This window comes from Armigeres subalbatus, chromosome 1 (genome assembly GCF_024139115.2).
Source record: "Armigeres subalbatus isolate Guangzhou_Male chromosome 1, GZ_Asu_2, whole genome shotgun sequence".
Lineage (NCBI taxonomy): Eukaryota > Metazoa > Arthropoda > Insecta > Diptera > Culicidae > Armigeres > Armigeres subalbatus.
This window is the reverse complement of record NC_085139.1, coordinates 137,591,206-137,611,025: the sequence shown is the minus strand read 5'-3', so window position 1 is coordinate 137,611,025 and position 19,820 is coordinate 137,591,206.

The window sequence follows — 19,820 nt, the reverse complement described above, 5'->3', positions numbered from 1 at the left end:
TCGTATCATATGAATATGCTTTATCGATATAAACTTGGTTTGCGGTGATTTGATTGGTTATTTGGCATATAAAGCACTAGTGCGACAACTGGTGAAATAGCCACAACTGGTACATCTAGCCTATCAAAATTTAAAAATTTAAAAACTTAGAGATTGAAAAATTTAAAAATTTAAGAATTTAAAAATTTAAAAATTTAAAAATTTAAAAATTTAAAAATTTTAAAATTTAAAAAATTGAAAATTTAAAAAAATTCAATATTTTAAAATTTTGAAAAAAATTCCTTCTGAAGTTCCTCCAGAAATTCCTACGGAAGTTCCTCCAGAAATTCCTACGGAAGTTCTTCCAGGAAATCCTCCGGAAATTCCTCCAGGAATTCTTTCGGAAGTTCCTCCAGAAATTCCTTCGGAAGTTCCTCCAGAAATTCCTTCGGAAGTTCCTCCACGAAATCCTTCGGAAGTTCCTCCAGAAATTCCTTCGGAAGTTCCTCCAGGAATTCCTTCGGAAGTTCCTCCAGGAATTCCTTCGGAAGTTTCTCCAGAAAATACTTCGGAAGTTGCTCCAGGAAATCCTTCTGAAGATCCTCCAGGAATTCGGAGGAATTTTCGAGGATGCCTTCCAGATAAATCCTGGCCTGCAGCATCCCATGGGGAAACTCCTGAAGGAAATTTCGAAAGAATTTATGCGCGAACTTCCGGAGGACTACCTGGGGGAATTTCCGATGGAATATCTGAAGGAACTACCTGAGGAATTTATGCGCGAACTTCCGGAGGACTGCCTGGAGGAATTTTAAGGTACTTTCGAAAAAAATTCCTGAAGAATTCCTTCCTCCTGGAAGAATTCCTGGAGAAACTTCTGGAGGAATTCCTGGAGGAACTGCCAGAAGAATTCCTGGAGGAACTTCCGAAAGAATTCCTGGAGGGTTTTCCGAAGAATTTTCGGGAGGAACTTCCGGAGGAATTAATGGAGGAACTTGTGGCGGAACATTCGGAGGAATTCTTGGAGGAACTTGTGGTGGAATTCCTGGAGGAACTTCTGGAGGAATTCCTAAAGGAACTTCCGCAGGAATTTCTGTAGGGCCTTCCGAAGGAATTCCTTGAGGAACTTCCGAAAGATTTCCTGGAGGAACTTCCAAAGGAATTCCAGAAGAAACTTTTAAAGGAATTCCTGGGAGAACTTCAGAAGGAATTCTTGGAGGAACTTCCGAAAGAATTCCTGGAAGAACTTTCAAAGGAATTCCTGGAGGAACTTCCGAAGGAATTCCTAGAGGATCTTCCGAAGGAATTCCTGGAGAAACTTCCGAAGGAATTCCTGGAGGAACTTCCGAAGGAATTCCTGGAAGAACTTCCGAAGGAATTCTTGGAGGAACTTCCGAAAGAATTTCTGGAGGAACTTCCGAAGGAATTTCTGGAGAACCTTCCGAGCGAATTCCTGGAGCAACTTCCGAAGAAAATCCTAGAGGAACTTCCGAAGGAAATCCTAGAGGAACTTCCGAAGGAATTCCTGGAGGAACTTTCGATGGAATTGCTGGTAGAACTTCCGAAGGAATTCCTGGAGAAACTTCCGAAGGATTTCCTGAAGCGCCATTAGAAGGAATTCCTGGAGGAACTTTCGAAGGAATTCCTGGAGGAACTTCAGAAGGAATTCGTAGAAGAACTCCCGAAGGAATTTCTGGAGGACCTTCCGAAGGAATTCCTGGAGAAACTTCCGAAGGAGTTCCTGGAAGAACTTCCAAAGGAATTCCCGGAAGAACTTCTGAAGGAATTCCTGGAGGAACTTCCAGAGGAAATCCTGGAGGAACTTCTGGAGGAATTCCTGGAAGAACTCCCCTGAGAATTCCTGGAGGAACTGCTGAGAGAATTGCAGGAGGAACTTCCGGAGGAATTTTTGGATGAACTTCCGAAGGAATTCCTGGAAGAACTTTCAAAGGAATTCCTGGAGGAACTTCCGAAGGAATTCCTGGAGGAACTTCTGAAGGAATTCCTGGAAGAACTTCCGAAGGAATTCCTGGAAGAACTTCCAAAGGAATTCCTGGAGGAACTTCCGAAGGAATTCCTGGAGGAACTTCCGAAGGAATTCCTGGAGGAACTTCCGAAGGAATTCCTGGAGGAGCTTCCGAAGGAATTAGTGAAGGAACTTCAGAAGGAATTCCTGGAGGAACTCCCAGAGGAAATCCTGGAGGAACTTCTGGAGGAATTCCTGGAAGAACTCCCCTGAGAATTCCTGGAGGAACTGCTGGAGGAATTGCAGGAGGAACTTCCGAAGGAATTCCTGAAAAAACTTTCATAGGAATTCCTGGAGGAACTTCCGAAGGAATTCCTGGAGAAACTTCCGAAGGAATTCCTGAAGGAACTTCATTCAAAAAGGAACTACATTCAAAAATTTAAAAATTTAAAAATTTAAAAATTTAAAAATTTGAAAAATTGAAAATTTTAAAAAATTCAAAATTTTAAAATTTTGAAATGAATTCCTTCTGAAGTTCCTCCAGAAATTCCTACGGAAGTTCTTCCAGGAATTCCTTCGGAAGTTCTTCCAGGAAATCCTCCGGAAATTCCTCCAGGAATTCTTTCGGAAGTTCCTCCAGAAATTCCTTCGGAAGTTCCTCCACGAATTCCTTCGGAAGTTCCTTCAGAAATTCCTTCGGAAGTTCCTCCAGGAATTCCTTCGGAAGTTCCTCCAGGAATTCCTTCGGAAGTTCCTCCAGGAATTCCTTCGGAAGTTTCTCCAGAAAATACTTCGGAAGTTGCTCCAGGAAATCCTTCTGAAGATCCTCCAGGAATTCGGAGGAATTTTCGAGGATGCCTTCCAGATAAAATCCTGGCCTGCAGCATCCCATGGGGAAACTCCTGAAGGAAATTTCGAAAGAATTTATGCGCGAACTTCCGGAGGACTACCTGGGGGAATTTCCGATGGAATATCTGAAGGAACTACCTGAGGATTTTATGCGCGAACTTCCGGAGGACTGCCTGGAGGAATTTTAAGGTACTTTCGAAAAATTCCTGAAGAATTCCTTCCTCCTGGAAGAATTCCTGGAGGAACTTCTGGAGGAATTCCTGGAGGAACTGCCAGAAGAATTCCTGGAGGAACTTCCGAAAGAATTCCTGGAGGATTTTCCGAAGAATTTTCGGGAGGAACTTCCGGAGGAATTAATGGAGGAACTTGTGGCGGAACTTTCGGAGGAATTCTTGGAGGAACTTGTGGTGGAATTCCTGGAGGAACTTCTGGAGGAATTCCTAAAGGAACTGCCGATGGAATTTCTGTAGGGCCTTCCGAAGGAATTCCTTGAGGAACTTCCGAAAGATTTCCTGGAGGAACTTCCAAAGGAATTCCAGAAGAAACTTTTGAAGGAATTCCTGGGAGAACTTCAGAAGGAATTCTTGGAGGAACTTCCGAAAGAATTCCTGGAAGAACTTTCAAAGGAATTCCTGGAGGAACTTCCGAAGGAATTCCTAGAGGATCTTCCGAAGGAATTCCTGGAGAAACTTCCGAAGGAATTTCTGGAGGAACTTCCGAAGGAATTCTTGGAGGAACTTCCGAAAGAATTTCTAGAGAAACTTCCGAATGAATTTCTGGAGAACCATCCGAGCGAATTCCTGGAGCAACTTCCGAAGAAAATCGTAGAGAAACTTCCGAAGGAAATCCTAGAGGAACCTCCGAAGAAATTCCTGGAGGAACTTTCGATGAAATTGCTGGTAGAACTTCCGAAGGAATTCCTGGAGAAACTTCCGAAGGATTTCCTGAAGCGCCATTAGAAGGAATTCCTGGAGGAACTTTCGAAGGAATTCCTGAAGGAACTTCAGAAGGAATTCGTAGAAGAACTCCCGAAGGAGTTTCTGGAGGACCTTCCGAAGAAATTCCTGGAGAAACTTCCGAAGGAGTTCCTGGAAGAACTTCCAAAGGAATTCCCGGAGGAACTTCTGAAGGAATTCCTGGAGGAACTTCCAGAGGTAATCCTGAAGGAACTTCTGGAGAAATTCCTGGAAGAACTCCCCTGGGAATTCCTGGAGGAACTGCTGAGAGAATTGCAGGAGGAACTTCCGGAGGAATTTTTGGATGAACTTCCGAAGGAATTCCTGGAAGAACTTTCAAAGGAATTCCTGGAGGAACTTCCGAAGGAATTCCTAGAGGATCTTCCGAAGGAATTCCTGGAGAAACTTCCGAAGGAATTCCTGGAAGAACTTCCGAAGGAATTCCTGGAAGAACTTCCAAAGGAATTCCTGGAGGAACTTCCGAAGGAATTCCTGGAGGAACTTCCGAAGGAATTCCTGGAGGAGCTTCCGAAGGAATTAGTGAAGGAACTTCAGAAGGAATTCCTGGAGGAACTTCCAGAGGAAATCCTGGAGGAACTTCTGGAGGAATTCCTGGAAGAACTCCCCTGAGAATTCCTGGAGGAACTGCTGGAGGAATTGCAGGAGGAACTTCCGAAGGAATTCCTGAAAAACTTTCATAGGAATTCCTGGAGGAACTTCCGAAGGAATTCCTGGAGAAACTTCCGAAGGAATTCCTGAAGGAACTTCCGAAGGAATTCCTGGAAGAACTTCCGAAGGAATTCCTGGAGGAACTTCCGAAGGAATTCCTGGAGGAGCTTCTGAAGGAATTAGTGAAGGAACTTCTGGAGGAATTCCTGGAAGAACTCCCCTGAGAATTCCCGGAAGAACTGCTGGAGGAATTGCAGGAGGAACTTCCGGAGGGATTCTCAAAAGAACTTCCGAAGAAATAACTGGAGAAACTTTCGGAGGAATTCCTGGAGGATGTTTCGGGGGCATTCCTGGAGGAACTACCGGAGGTATTCCTGGAGCAACTTCCGAAGGAATTCCTGGATGGTCTTCCGAAATTCAGTACTTCAGAAAGAATTCCTGAAAAAACTTTTGAAGGAATTCTTGAAGCAATCTCCGAACGATTTTCTAGAGGAACTTCCCAAGGAATTCGTGGAGGAACTTCAGAAGCAATTCCTGAAGGAACTTCTGAAAGAATTCCTGAAGGAACTTCCGATGGAATTCCATGAGGAACTTCCGGAGTAATATTCCGGAGGAGTTTTCAGAGCAACTACTGGAGGAAGTCTTGGAAGAATTTATGGAGGTTAATCTGAAGCTGTTTTTGGAGTAATTACCGAAAGGAACTTTCGACAGACATTCCATAAGAACTCTAAAACTACTTTGGAAATCTCCGTGAGGACTCCTTGAGGATTTTCCGAAAGATTAGATTTAAAGATGTTTGTTTGGCGAAATAAATCAAAATGTGTCAAAAAACGTTAAATGAATAAAATGGCTGCCTGGCTGGAAATAATCTATCACGCCGCTGGGACAATATTTTTATCGAGTCTCTCAAAAATCCGAAAATCTTAAAAAAACCAACCTTTAAGCATGAAAAACTGAAAATTTAAGAATAAAATATCCGGAAAACCCGTTACTGGAAAAAGATAGTATTGCTAAATTTAGGTACTAACAAACAAATTTTGCTTCAAAATAGTGTTAGTTTAAACAAAAATGAAATACTTTGTTATTATATTGTATATTGACGTGCAAAACTATGAGGAATAAAAACAAATATAACTTTTATTTGATATGCATTTTGTAAACATGGAAGAAAATTCCTGAACACCCCTAACCCAGCAGCCAAATGCGAGATTTGTGTTGGCTGGTTATTACGTTGTTTTTTTCATTACGTCGAACATATTACGTGTTACATCGTTTCATTTTGGCGACAAAATACCAATTACGTCATTTTCTGGTACACAAATCAGATGTAATAACACACACGAATTACGACGGCGATGATGTGCATCGAATCCGATGTAATATTACAAATTTTTTTTTACTGTGTACATTGTGTCGGGTCTTCTCTTTTTTTTTTTAATAAAATAAACATAAGTAATTAAGTTTCCACATTTTTGTATTCATCTCTTTTTTTCAATTTCAATTTTTTCTTCCTCACATCCGTTCTTCACACCAATCGTCACAAATCTAACTAACGTAAGTCATTCAAGAACGACGCTCTCCGTGTTACGTTCAGTAACATCTCACCGCTCTCACGCAGGACGTCGCAAGCTGCTCTGTTGCTAACACTCCAATGAAACGACTGACAAATTTAACATGATTTATGATAATGATTTGAATCAATGTTGTATTAACGTATAAATCAATATAATTATATTTTATTCATAATTTTACTATTTCCTACATCCTACGATATTATTATATTTCAATTATTATTCTTCTATATCCTACACATTACAGTCAACATATTAATCATTTTCCGAAACTCAATACAGATATTTTGTATCTTCCAGTGGTACGTTGGTGAGACGTTCGAAAGTAGATTGGTTAAGGACAAGCCTCCCGGGACCCAAAACTAAATTCACTTCAGGGCATTCTCAATACGAAAGCAACGCAAAACTTTCATGATTATTATTCCATGCATGCATACGCAGCAAAGCTGGAATACTGAAATGACAGTTGTGCTTTGCTCCCATAGTGAGCAGTGTGCTTTTAAAAACGCGAGTAGACTTGTAGTTGGATTCCGGGAGGCTTGTCCTTAATACCTCTTGTAACTTTTTTTTCATGCATACGGCAGACTCAGTACACAGTAACATGATTTCTAGTTGGCAGTTTTCATTAAGTTGTGATCGTTGGATCGCCGATTTTTCTAATGTGTCATTATTAAATGGAAACGTTCAACTCCTCCTTTTCTTATAGTATTTCCTTTTTTGGTGTTATCTATTTAATATGCAGTGCACAATTCACGATGACTTCCTGCAGACAGAAGCGGTTGCCGGGAAGTGAAGAAGGTAAGGCGAACAAGAATGAAATATAGCTTCAAGCCATTATTTATTCTAATAATTTAAAATCCGCAACCATAATAACCGCGACGGTACATACGATATTGTTTTCATTATATCTCGGCAGAGTAGCAGGCAGCACCCATTTACCTTTACAATGTAGCATCCTCCGAACAGCAGAGTACTTTCGCCGCATATTTCCTTCACGGGGAACGGAGAATATACGAGGAAGCAGCGTGAGGATGTGCTTTACGAATTACCGGGTAGAATAATTTCTCTTTTAGCTCCTCGTAGTTGGCAATGATAGTCAGCTGGTTTCCGGACCAGGTCCGAGACGAAGTGAAATAAAGACGCTTTTTTCAGTATGCGTACTAATGAGTACATGATGCTTATGTCTACTTAGAACATATATAAACTCCAGAGGGGTTATTCGGAAACCACGTGCTTTAAATTTTCAGGATTTTCGGCTTTCAGTCACATGAAAATGTTGATAATTTCAAATCATTGCCAACGTTTCGATCCGGGGGTTTGGATCTTCATCAAGGATTAATCTCGAGCCCTGATGAAGATCCAAACCCCCGGATCGAAACGTTGGCAATGATTTGAAATTATCAACATTTTCATGTGACTGTAAGCTGAAAATCCTGAAAATTAACAACTATTCCAGTCGAAATCCCCAAAAATCAACACGTGCTTTTATTTCTGTAGATGATGTACTCCCTCATCCCATGTTTATAGGGCTCTGCCTAAGTCCATATTTTTCTGATTTGTTTCAGCGTGATTAGTTTTGCAGAATATAGGTTTGTTTTCGCCCATCGTGCAATAAATAACGATAATATATGAGGAGGTCAAACGCAAAAAAGGGGTAAGTGACAAAAAGTTAGTTTTGAGAAAAATGAGGGCAAAGTTTTTCAAAAAAAAAATCGTTCCATACAGAATGTATGAAAGTTCAAAAAATTACTAATTTTAGGTGAATTTTCATATTTTTTATAAACAACGAACAAACTATATCAGCATCAACCGTCTAAGACGATCGTCTTAGACGATTGAATACATTCCACTAAAAAGAGCTTAAAATATTTTTTCTGTATATCAGCATATTTCCACAAAGCTCCAGAATCGAAGCATGTTTTGCTGTAGTCAACTCAATTTTGACCAAAATGTCACTTACACCCCTCTGCTCCCTCATATTATATTCTATAAGACCTGTCAGAGGGCCCTCCTTAGCCGTGCGGTAAGACGCGCGGCTACAAAGCAAAACCATGCTGAGGGTGGCTGGGTTCGATTCCCGGTGCCGGTCTAGACAATTTTCGGATTGGAAATTGTCTCGACTTCCCTGGGCATAAAAGTATCATCGTGCTAGCCTCATGATATACGAATGCAAAAATGGTAACCTGGCTTAGAAACCTCGCAGTTAATAACTGTGGAAGTGCTTAATGAACACTAAGCTGCGAGGCGGCTCTGTCCCAGTGTGGGGATGTAATGCCAATAAGAAGAAGAAGATCTGTCAGAAATTTTGCAAGCCTACAGTTCCTGTATAAGAAGCTTAAATTTTTGACGTAGGACTAGGACAGCCGTTTCTAGAGAGATTTCCAATTTGCCATTCGATCAAGGATGTGTCAACGCTTCTGAAACGTGTTGCTGCAGATCATTCAACCTCAACGAACTAGCATTTTGTGTGAAGAAATGGTTGACTACAAAATAGCACTGTTGCGATCCTGCGCCATAAAACAAAATCAAAATCTTATGACGAAATTTTATTTTACTGCTACTGATGGCACCCATTCAAACAAACAACGTTTAGTCGTCGCTAAATGACTAAGTTTTGCGTTTTGAAGAAAATTCATCTCGGGTCAACCTTTTTTGTACAAAATGGCTTGGACAGTAGCTCGGACCGACAGATGCCAAGCCGCAAGCGTCAATGTTTTGTAATATAAAGACACTTCGTCTTGGGTCAAGTTTCTGATGTTACTCTCAATAACGCATTTTGAATAACTAACAGCTCATAACCAGATTCAGAATCGGTCCGCTCTCTGCTGAATTTCGTTAAAAATGGCTCGCGCACGCCGGAAATCAGCTTTCCTTTATCTAATAAAGTTATCCCATTAGCCCCGCCCTTAGTTATTTGTTATGAGTGCACAATATATTTACACCCATAGCAGATTACAAAAGACCATTAGCCCCGCCCTTTGTTGAATACAATAAAGCTAAATTCCGGAGAATGCGAACCATTCTGATCCATTTCTAAGCCAGATCATATTAGAACAACATATTGCACGATTGGTTTGAAACAAGATTGAGCAGATATTCCAGTCCTTACTCTGCCTGTTCGTGGTATACCTTTATCCATCATTACTTAGAATAACAGGTAGCTTCATCTGGAAAATCTCGAAGTGGTGCTAAATGAAGAAAAATGGTCACAAGAATTCAGTTCAATCTTCATACCTGTGGGGTTTCTCACATTTTATACCTAGCAAAAAGTTACGTATAAATAGAGCATACACAATTTATTTGATCATCATTCAGTATTCAACACTTCCTGTGTTAATGATCAATTGCCCTGATTATGGGCTAGCCTTCCACAATAATGGTCATACTTTATTTCTTGTCTTATCACTGTACTTTCTATTAAGCTGAACCTCTGCATAAAGATACAAAAGGCCCATAGAAAAACATTTACTTGTGTCCCGAAGTCTTGTGGCCTCAACCGTCTCCAATTTAGAACTTTCAAACAATATTTGGATCCATTAAAACGAAGTCCAATAACAATTTTTGAGTAAATTTGATATCAACCTAAACAGCTAAATAATGGGTATAAACTCATTCATCGTCGGTAAATTTTCAGAATCAGAATTCCTTTTAAATTGGTCATACTTTATTTCTTGTAATAATAGCATAAATCGATTTCTGGTCCTATTGTCCTAAGCTACCTCGGCAGTTAGTTGGGAGAGGACATTCTTTCGTTAATATTCACTGTATTTCTATTATTTGTAGTTTTTCTCTGATCAGTTTTCTGATGAACTTTTCAATTTGCTACGATTGACAATTTGCTAAAATTACATCATAGAATTTGGCAAAAGAGAAATTCGAGTTTCCATGACGGGACAAACCAAGAACTCCCGTGGTTTTATTGTTGGTTTCTTAAAAAATCAATTCGTTCCAACCTGCCGTACAACGCCACTCATGACTTCCGCAACCAATCCATAAGCCTGCGGCACCATGGAGCTTATGTGGCCGATATTAGGATTAGGTCGTGGATAAAGCATCACTGAGTTCTACTAACCTGGAATCGTTCTTGGGCGCATTTAAAAAAATCGTTTTTCAAAGTAAAGTATTAGTTGAAAACGATTGAAACATTGAAAAGTCCTAAAATTTCCCGCGATATACGAAACATCTAATCACAGGACAGCGAAAATGGCCGGAAAATAGAAACTCTCTAAAGGAGATCTCTTCAAGTTTGGCCTCGTTAGTGTTTTTTTGAAGTTGGGGCGTAGAACCAATTAGTAATATATTAATAATGAAAATTTTAATTAGTAATTAGTGTTAGATTTTATGAAATTACAAATCAATGAATCAATAATAGGAATAAAGAAAAAGTACTGGAACGTGCTCACCAATTAAGTTCGTCCAAGCTATTCATCAAGCTGTCCATTCCATTAATTTGTAAGAACCAGTGATATCCATAAGAGACCGCATGATTTTCTGGAGTATTGCAGTTCTTATCCGCCTTAGCTTCTGTATGGAATTTAAATTACAATTTCCAATTGCGGCACATTTGGCAGCAACGAAAGTATTCATGGGGTTCGCAGCTGTGGAACTTCTGGTAGCTATTAACCTTTCCGTCCCCAACGTCTGTTTTTAAGGGCTTTCAAAAATCTAAACTGCTGTGAAAATCGCATTTCTTGACCGATTCTTTCGCAACAAGTTGCATTATCCGGATGGATCCCAATTTTCGATTTATACTAGTTTTGAGGCTATCCGCAGTACGGTTCCAGAATTATTCCAGATTCCGTTGGGGTCAGTTGTCCCCGAAAAAAGTGGCCATTTACAATTTTAAGTCACAACAGGTCGTGCGACACCTCAAACTTCATGATTTCACAAAGCAATGATGGGTATGATATTTTTAGGGTTCCTGGCCCACTCGGATCCATTTCGGCCACATCAGTCCCAATCCGGGGACCAACGGAATGGCCATTTTCTAAATTGATTCAAAATAGGTCGTGCGACACCTCAAACTTCATGATTTTACAAAGCAATAATGGGAATGACATTTTAGGGTTCCTGACCCACTCGGATCCATTCGGTCACAATCCGGAGGACCTTACGGAATGGCCATGTTCTAAATTGATTCAAAATAGGTCGTGCGACACCTCAAACTTCATGATTTTACAATGCAATGATGAGAATAATATTTTAGGGTTCCTGGCCACTCGGATCCATTCCGGTCACAATCCGGAGGACCTACGAAATGGCCATTTTCTAAATTGATTGAAAATAGGTCGTGCGACACCTCAAACTACATGATTTTACAAAGCAATAATGGGAATGACATTTTTAGGGTTCCTGACCCACTCGGATACAATCCGGCCACAACGGTCACAATCCGGGGACCAACGGAATGGCCATTTTCCAAATTGATTCAAAATAGGTCGTGCGACACCTCAAACTTCATGATTTTACAAAGCAATAATGGGAATGACATTTTTAGGGTTCCTGACCCACTCGGATCCATTCCGGTCACAATCCGGAGGACCTTACGGAATGACCATTTTCTATATTGATTCAAAATAGGTCGTGCGACACCTCAAACTTCATGATTTTACAAAGCAATGATGAGGATGATATTTTTAGGGTTCCTGGCCCACTCGGATTCATTCCTGTCACAATCCGGAGGACCTACGGAATGGCCATTTTCTAAATTGATTCAAAATAGGTCGTGCGACACATCAAACTTCATGATTTTACAAAGCAATGATGGGAATGATATTTTGGGGCTCCTGGCCCACACGGATTCAATCCGGCCACATCGGTCACAATCCGGAAACCAACGAAATGACCATTTTCAAAATTGATTCAAAATAGGTCGTGGGACACCTCAAACATCATGATTTTATAAAACAATAATGGAAATGATATTCTTAGGGTTCCTGGGTTACTTGGGTTCAATCCGGCCACATCGGTCACAATCCGGAGGACCTAAAGGAGGACCTTTCTAAATTGATTCAAAATAGGTCGTGCGACACCTCAAACTTCATGATTTCACAAAGCAATGATGAGAATGGTATTTTGAGGGTTCCTGGCCGACTCAGATTCAATCTGGCCACATCGGTCACAATCCGGGGACCTACGGGATGGCCATTTTCTAAATTAATTCAAAATAGGTCATGTGACACCTCAAGCTTCATGATTTTACAAAGCAATGATGGGAATGATATTCTTAGGGTTCCTGGCTCACTCGGATTCAATCCGGCCACATCGGTCACAATCCGGAGGACCTAAAGGAGGACCTTTCTAAATTGATTCAAAATAGGTCGTGCGACACCTCAAACTTCATGATTTCACAAAGCAATGATGGGAATGATATTTTTAGGGTTCCTGGCCCACACGGATTCAATTTGGCCACATCGGTCACAATCCAGGGACCTACGGGATGGCCATTTTCTAAATTAATTCAAAATAGGTCATGTGACACCTCAAACTTCATGATTTTACAAAGCAATGATGGGAATGATACAAGGGCGTAGCCAGAGTGGGCAGGTTGGGGCAAAACAACTCGAAAAGTTTCGGGCTCAAGAATTCTCCTTGAAATCCTTCTAGAAGCTCCCCTGGGAACTTCTAAATTCCTCCGGAAAGTAATCCACAAATTCCTCTGAAAATCGTTCGAAAATCTTTCTCATGTAATTGTAATTTCTCCTTATCTAGAAACCCCTCACTAAATTTGTTTTTTAGGAAATTCATGAGGAAATTCCTTGAAGATTTTTTTTCTTCTCCAATTTTTCTTTCTAGACATTTCTTTGGCTATTCTTCCAGAAGAAACCTCCAGCATTTCCTTCGGGAATACATTCGAGAGTTCCTTCAAGAATGCAAGAGGAATTTTCATCCGAAATTCCGCTAGAAGTTTTTTCAGAAATTTATGAAGGAAATCCTTCGATTTCGCTTCACAATTTCACTTGTAAATCTATAAGAAATTCTTTCGGAATTCCTTTCCTTTCCTGCTGGTATTTTTCCGGAAATTCCTTCAGATATTTCTCCAGAAATTCCTGCATGAACTTCTTCAAGAATTATTTCAGGACTTCCTTGTAAGAATTCTTCCGGAAGTGCTTGTGGAGGAGGAGGAGTTTTCCAAGAGTTCCTTTGGGAACTCCCCCCAAGAACTTCACAGGGAAATCCAGGAGGATATATGGCAGGAATTTCACAGGAAATGGGATTTCGGAAGTTCCTCTAGAAATTCAACTCCGGGTATTTCAACGACTGTTCCTCTGAAAATTTCTCCGGGTGTTCCAGCAGTAGCTCCTCCGAAAATTCATTCAGGCTTTTTTTTAGAATTTATCTACAAAATCCTCCAGAAGCTCCTCGGAGAATTTCTCTGGGAGTTGCTCTGGGAGATCTATTGAGAACTCTTCCAGGAGTTTCTCCTGGAATTCTTACGGAAGTTCATTTGGGAGTTCATCCAAGAGCTCTTACGAGAGATACTCTAGACATTTTTTCTGTAGTTCTTTAAGAAATTCCTCCAGAAGTTCCACCGGAAGTTCCTCCGAAAAATCCTCTGATAATTTCTCCGGAAATGTGGTCAGATTGAATCCGAGTGGGCCAGGAACCCTAAAAATATCATTCCCATTATTGCTTTGTAAAATCATGAAGTTTGAGGTGTCGCACGACCTATTTTGAATCAATTTATAAAATGGCCATTCCGTTGGTCCCCGGATTGTGAACGATGTGGCCAGATTGAATCCGAGTGGGTCAGGAACCTTAAAAATATCATTTTCATCATTGCTTGGAAAATCATGAAGTTTGTGGTGTCGCACGACCTATTTTGAATAAATTTAGAAAATGGCCATTCCGTAGTTCCCCGGATTGTGACCTATGTGGCCAGATTGAATCCGAGTGGGCCAGGAACCCTAAAAATATCATTCCCATCATTGCTTTGTGAAATCATGGAGTTTGAGGTGTCGCACGACCTATTTTGAATCAATTTTGAAAATGGCCATTCCGTTGGTTTCCGGCTTGTGACCGATGTGGCCGGATTGAATCCAAGTGAGCCAGGAACCCTAAAAATATCATTCCCTTCATTGCTTTGTAAAATCATGAAGTTTGAGGTGTCGCACGACCTATTTTGAATCAATTTAGAAAATGGCCATTCCGTTGGTCCCCGGATTGGAACTGATGTGGCTGGATTGAATCCGAGTGGACCAGGAACCCTAAAAATATCATTTCTATCATCGCTTTGTAAAATCATGAAGTTTGAGGTGTCGCACGACCTATTTTGAATCAATTTAGAAAATGACCATTCCGTTGGTCCCCGGATTGTGACCGATGTGGTCGGATTGAATCCGAGTGGGCCAGGAACCCTAAAAATATCATTCTCATCATTGCTCTGTGAAATCATGAAGTTTGAGGTGTCGCACGACCTATTTTGAATCAATTTAGAAAATGGCCATTCCGTTGGTCCCAGATTGTGACCGCTGTGGCCAGATTGAATCCGAGCGGGCCAGGAACCCTAAAAATATTTTTCCCATCACTGCTTTGTAAAATCATGAAGTTTGAGGTGTTACACGACCTATTTTGAATCAATTTTGAAAATGGCCATTCCGTTGGTCCTCGGATTAGGACTGATGTGGCTGGATTGAATCCGAGTGGACCAGGAACCCTAAAAACATCATTTTTATCATCGCTTTGTAAAATCATGAAGTTTGAGGTGTCGCACGACCTATTTTGAATCAATTTAGAAAATGGCCATTCCGTAGGTCCTCCGGATTGTGGCCGGAATGGATCCGAGTGGGCCAGGAACCCTGAAAATATCATTCCCATCATTGCTTTGTAAAATCATGAAGTTTGAGGTGTCGCACGACCTATTTTGAATCAATTTAGAAAATGGCCATTCCGTTGGTCCCCGGATTGGGACTGCTGTGGCCGGATTGAATCTGAGTGGGCCAGGAACCCTAAAAATATCATTTCCATCATCGCTTTGTAAAATCATGAATCATGAAATCATTTTGAATCAATTTTGAAAATGGCCATTCCGTTGGTCCTCGGATTAGGACTGATGTGGCTGGATTGAATCCGAGTGGACCAGGAACCCTAAAAATATCATTTCTATCATCGCTTTGTAAAATCATGAAGTTTGAGGTGTCGCACGACCTATTTTGAATCAATTTAGAAAATGGCCATTCCGTTGGTCCCTGGATTGTGACCGATGTGGCCGGATTGAATCCGAGTGGGCCAGGAACCCTAAAAATAGCATTCTCATCATTGCTTTATGAAATCATGAAGTTTGAGGTGTCGCACGACCTATTTTGAATCAATTTAGAAAATGGCCATTCCGTTGGTCCCCGGATTGTGACCGATGTGGCCGGATTGAATCCGAGTGGGTCAGGAACCCTAAAAATATCATTTTCATCATTGCTTTGTAAAATCATGAAGTTTGTGGTGTCGCACGACCTATTTTGAATCAATTTAGAAAATGGCCATTCCGTAGTTCCCCGGATTGTGACCTATGTGGCCGGATTGAATCCGAGTGCGCCAGGAACCCTAAAAATATCTTTCCCATCATTGCTTTGTAAAATCATGAAGTTTGAGGTGTCGCACGACCTATTTTGAATCAATTTAGAAAATGGCCATTCCGTTGGTCCCCGGATTGTGACCGATGTGGCCGGATTGAATCCGAATGGGCCAGGAACCCTAAAAATATCATTTCCATCATCGCTTTGTAAAATCATGAAGTTTGAGGTGTCGCACGACCTATTTTGAATCAATTTAGAAAATGGCCATTCCGTAGGTCCCCGGATTGTGACCGATGTGGCCAGATTGAGTCCGAGTGGGCCAGGAACCCCAAAAATATCATTCGCATCCTTGCTTTGTGAAATCATGAAGTTTGAGGCGTCGCACGACCTGTTTTGACTTAAAATTGTAAATGGCCACTTATTCCGGGGACAACTGACCCCAACGGAATCTGGAATAATACTGGAACCGTACTTTGGATAGCCTCGAAACTAGTATAAATCAAAAATTGGTATCCTTCCGGATGGAATGCAGCTTGTTGCGAAAGAATCGGTCAAGAAATGCGGTTTTTACAGCAGTTTAGATTTTTGAAAGCCCTTCAAAACAGACGTTGGGGACGGAAAGGTTAAAATCATGACTGCTACTGTCGTTGATGCAGTCAAAAACGTGACTAAATCGGGGGTCGACACTGTATACTCATTTATACCTCGAGGAAATTTCTAGCCAGATTTTTTTCTAGAAAGGACCAGGAATTGCCCCCGTTTTCAGGGTTTTTTATTTTGAATTTTGAGATCAATTTTAAACTCAATTGAAAAAACCAAATCTGATCAACATCTAAGCCAGATCATATTGGTGCAACATATTATTCCAGTCCTTACTCTGCTTGTTCGTGGTATACCTTTACTTACATTACTTTGAATAACAGGTAGCTTCATCTGGAATACTCGAGTGGTGCTAAATGAAGAAAAATGGTCTCAAGAATGGAGTTCAATTTTCATACCTGTGGGGTTTCTTGCATTTTATAACTACCCAACAGTTACGTAAAAATAGATTTATTTGATCATCATTCAGTATTTAACACTTCCTGTGTTATTGAAGCTAATCAATTGCCCTTATTATGGGCTAGCCTTCCACAATAATAGTCATACTTTATTTCTTGTCTTATCACTGTATTTTCTATTAAGTAAGCCTCTGCATAAAGCTACAAAAGGGTCATAGAAAAACATTTACTTGTGTCCAATTTGAATTTAAAAAAAAAAAATCGTATAATAACAATTTTTTAAGTAAATTTGATACCAACCTTAACAGCTTCATTTTTGGTATTTTCTTTGAACATTGCATCAACCGTTGAAGAGGTATGATCATAATTTGATCGTTGATTGTGGTGGGTATGAATCGCACGTCCGGCAAATGATTGTGGATTTTGGTCGTTTATAATATTTATACCCGAATATTCGTATCTGGGATCCTATTAGAATGGTCATACTTTATTTCTTGTAATAACATACATCGATGAGGTGTCTGGTTTTATTGTCCTAAGCTACCTTGGCAGTTAGTTGGGAGAGGACATTTTTTCGTTAATATACTGTATTTCTATAACGTATTTTATTTCTTGCAGCAATATTTATCTAATTTTTATTGAATTTCATGCAAACATAAAATTACTTGTTAAGTGACTTCTTAACCTTCTGTCTGTACGTTGTCTGTGCTCTGGGGTCAAATTGACCCCAAATTGAAATTGCTATAATTTTTTTATTCCCACTAGACGACCTTTGATCAAGACGCCATTTTAACAAATTTTAAATTTGTACGATAAGAATTTTCAAGCGATTTCAAGCGATTCAAGATTTTGCACCTAGGAGACAGATCTCGGCGAGTTTTACCAAACTACCATAAATTAGGAGAATCGGTTGAAAACTAAAGAAATGGCAGCCACTCAAAGTGGCCTGGGGTCATATTGACCCCAGAGCACAGACAAAAGGTTAAAAACTTCAGTTGGAAGCAGTCGCTTTTCAAGTTCGGGCTGGTTTGGGTTATGGGCTCGGTTATGTGGTGTCGAAGTTCAAAAGGTCGAAGGGACAAAAGGTCGAAACAAAAAAACTGCGTCAAAAGGTCGAAGGACGAGAGTTCTTACTTTTTTATTCCTTCCTTCTTATTTCTTCTTCTTTTTTCCTTCTAATTCTCTTCCTTTTTTCTTCTTACTTCATATGTTTCTTCCTCCAATTCTTTTTCCTCCTTTCTTTTTTCTTACTTCTTTCTTCCACATATCATCTTCTTTATTTCTAACTTCCTTTCTTCCTTTTTTCTTCCTTTTTTCTTCCTTATTTATTCCTTCTTTTTTCCTTCTTTCTTCCTACTTGCTCTCTCTTACTTTTTTCTTTTGTTTTCTTCTTTTTTCCTCCTTGCTCTCTCCTTTCTTCCTTATTTCTTCTCTCTTTCTTCTCTGGTTTTCTTTCTTCTTTAATTTTACTTTCTTCCTTTTTACCTTCTTTACTCTTTCTTTTTTGTTTCTCTCTTCCTTTTTTAATTTTCCCTTCCTTCTTTCATCTTTCTTTTTTTCCGTTTTGCTTTCTTTTTTCCTACTTTATTTTTTCCTTCTTTCTTTCTTCCATCTTTATCCCTTCTTTCCACCTTCTTTCTTCCTCCTTTTTTCCTTTTTTTTCTCCCTACTTTCTTTCTTCTTTTATCCTCTTTTCGTGCTTTTTTCTTCTCTCTTTCTTCCTTGTTTCTTCCTTTTTTCTTTGTCCTTTCTTCTTGTTTACTGTTTTTTCCTACTTTCTTTTTTTTCTTACTTTTCTTCTTTTTCCTTTTTTATCCTTATTTTTTCCTTCTTTTATCCTGTTTTTTCTTCTTTCTTTCTTATTTCTCTCTTCTTTGTTCCTTATTTCTTCCATCTTTCTTATTTATTTGTTCTTTCTTCCTTCTCTCTTCCCTCTTTCTCCCTTCCTTCTCTCTTCCTTGTTTCTAATTTCTTTCATCTTTCTTCTCTTTTCCTGTTACTTGCTTCCTTCTTCTTTCTTTTGTTTTGCTTCATTGTGTCTTTTCTTCTTCTTCCTTCCTTCCTTCTTTCTTCCTTCTTCCTTCTTTCTTCCTTCTTTCTTCTTTTTTCTTTCTTTGTTTTTTTCGTCTTCTGTTCCGTTTCTTTCTTACTATATATATTTCATCATTTCTTCTGTCTTCCTTTTCATTTCTTATTTCATCTCATTTCTTACTTCTCACATCACATTTCTCACTTGTCACTTTTTATTTCTTATTTCTTCCTTTCCACTTCTCACTTCTTACTTTTCGCTTTTCACTTCTCACATCTTATTTATCTATGCTCACTACTTCCATCTTGCATCTCACTTGTCACTACTCACAACGCCCATCTCATTTCTTGTCTTTTTGTTTTTTCGACCTTCTGTCATTCGACCTTTTGATCTTCGACGTTATGACACATATTCGACCTTTTGACCCTTCGACCTTTTGTTCATTCGACCTTTTGTCCTTTGACCTTTTAACCTTCGACCTTTAGACCTTCGAGCTTTTGACACAGATTCCTACGGGAGTAGTACATACCCTGGCGGAGGATGCTCCTCAAGAAGCAGCAGAAAAATCCGGGATCGCATGACCCGTTTGCAATGGCGTACCTGAATTGGCAGATATTGTTCACGAAGGAGCATAACCGATTCAAGACCCTGCGAATGATGATTGAATTATCTGATTGAGAGGAGGTGTAATCTAAGTTGCTCTAAGCAATCTTGATATTCCTAGCTACGCCAATCTTACCTAAGTTACTAACAGTTTGTTATTTTTCCAAATAGTAACATCTTAAGGACACTCCTCACGGAATCCAGATTTAGAAGTGCTTTAAAAGAAGCAACGCACAATTGTCATTTTTATTTTTTCTGCTTTGCTGCGTCGCAGCATGCGTGAAATAATAAAATCGACAGTTGTGCGTTGCTTCCATATTGAGAGGTGCGCCCTTGAAAGCGCGAGTACTTCTAAATTTGGATTCCGTGAGGAGTGCCCTTAATAAACCTCAGTTGAAAGCAGTTGCTTTTCAAGTTTGCTCCGTCATTTCGTGTATCCAGTTCTAAGACCTGAAGGCCCAGATATCCGAATCATTGCGAAGATTTCGCTTCTGAGAGTATGCAAATGAATCTGACATGCTTGAATCCTAGATCACATTTTTTGATAGTTCCTAATACTCAAACAAGCTGAGCCATTATGAACGTTATGCCTGTGATTAATTTTCAGGGATACAATATGCCCAAGGTACTCCAAAACGTTCTGAAGTTCATCCCACGGTATCTACCGGACCAACCAAAGTTTTTAGAGAGTGTA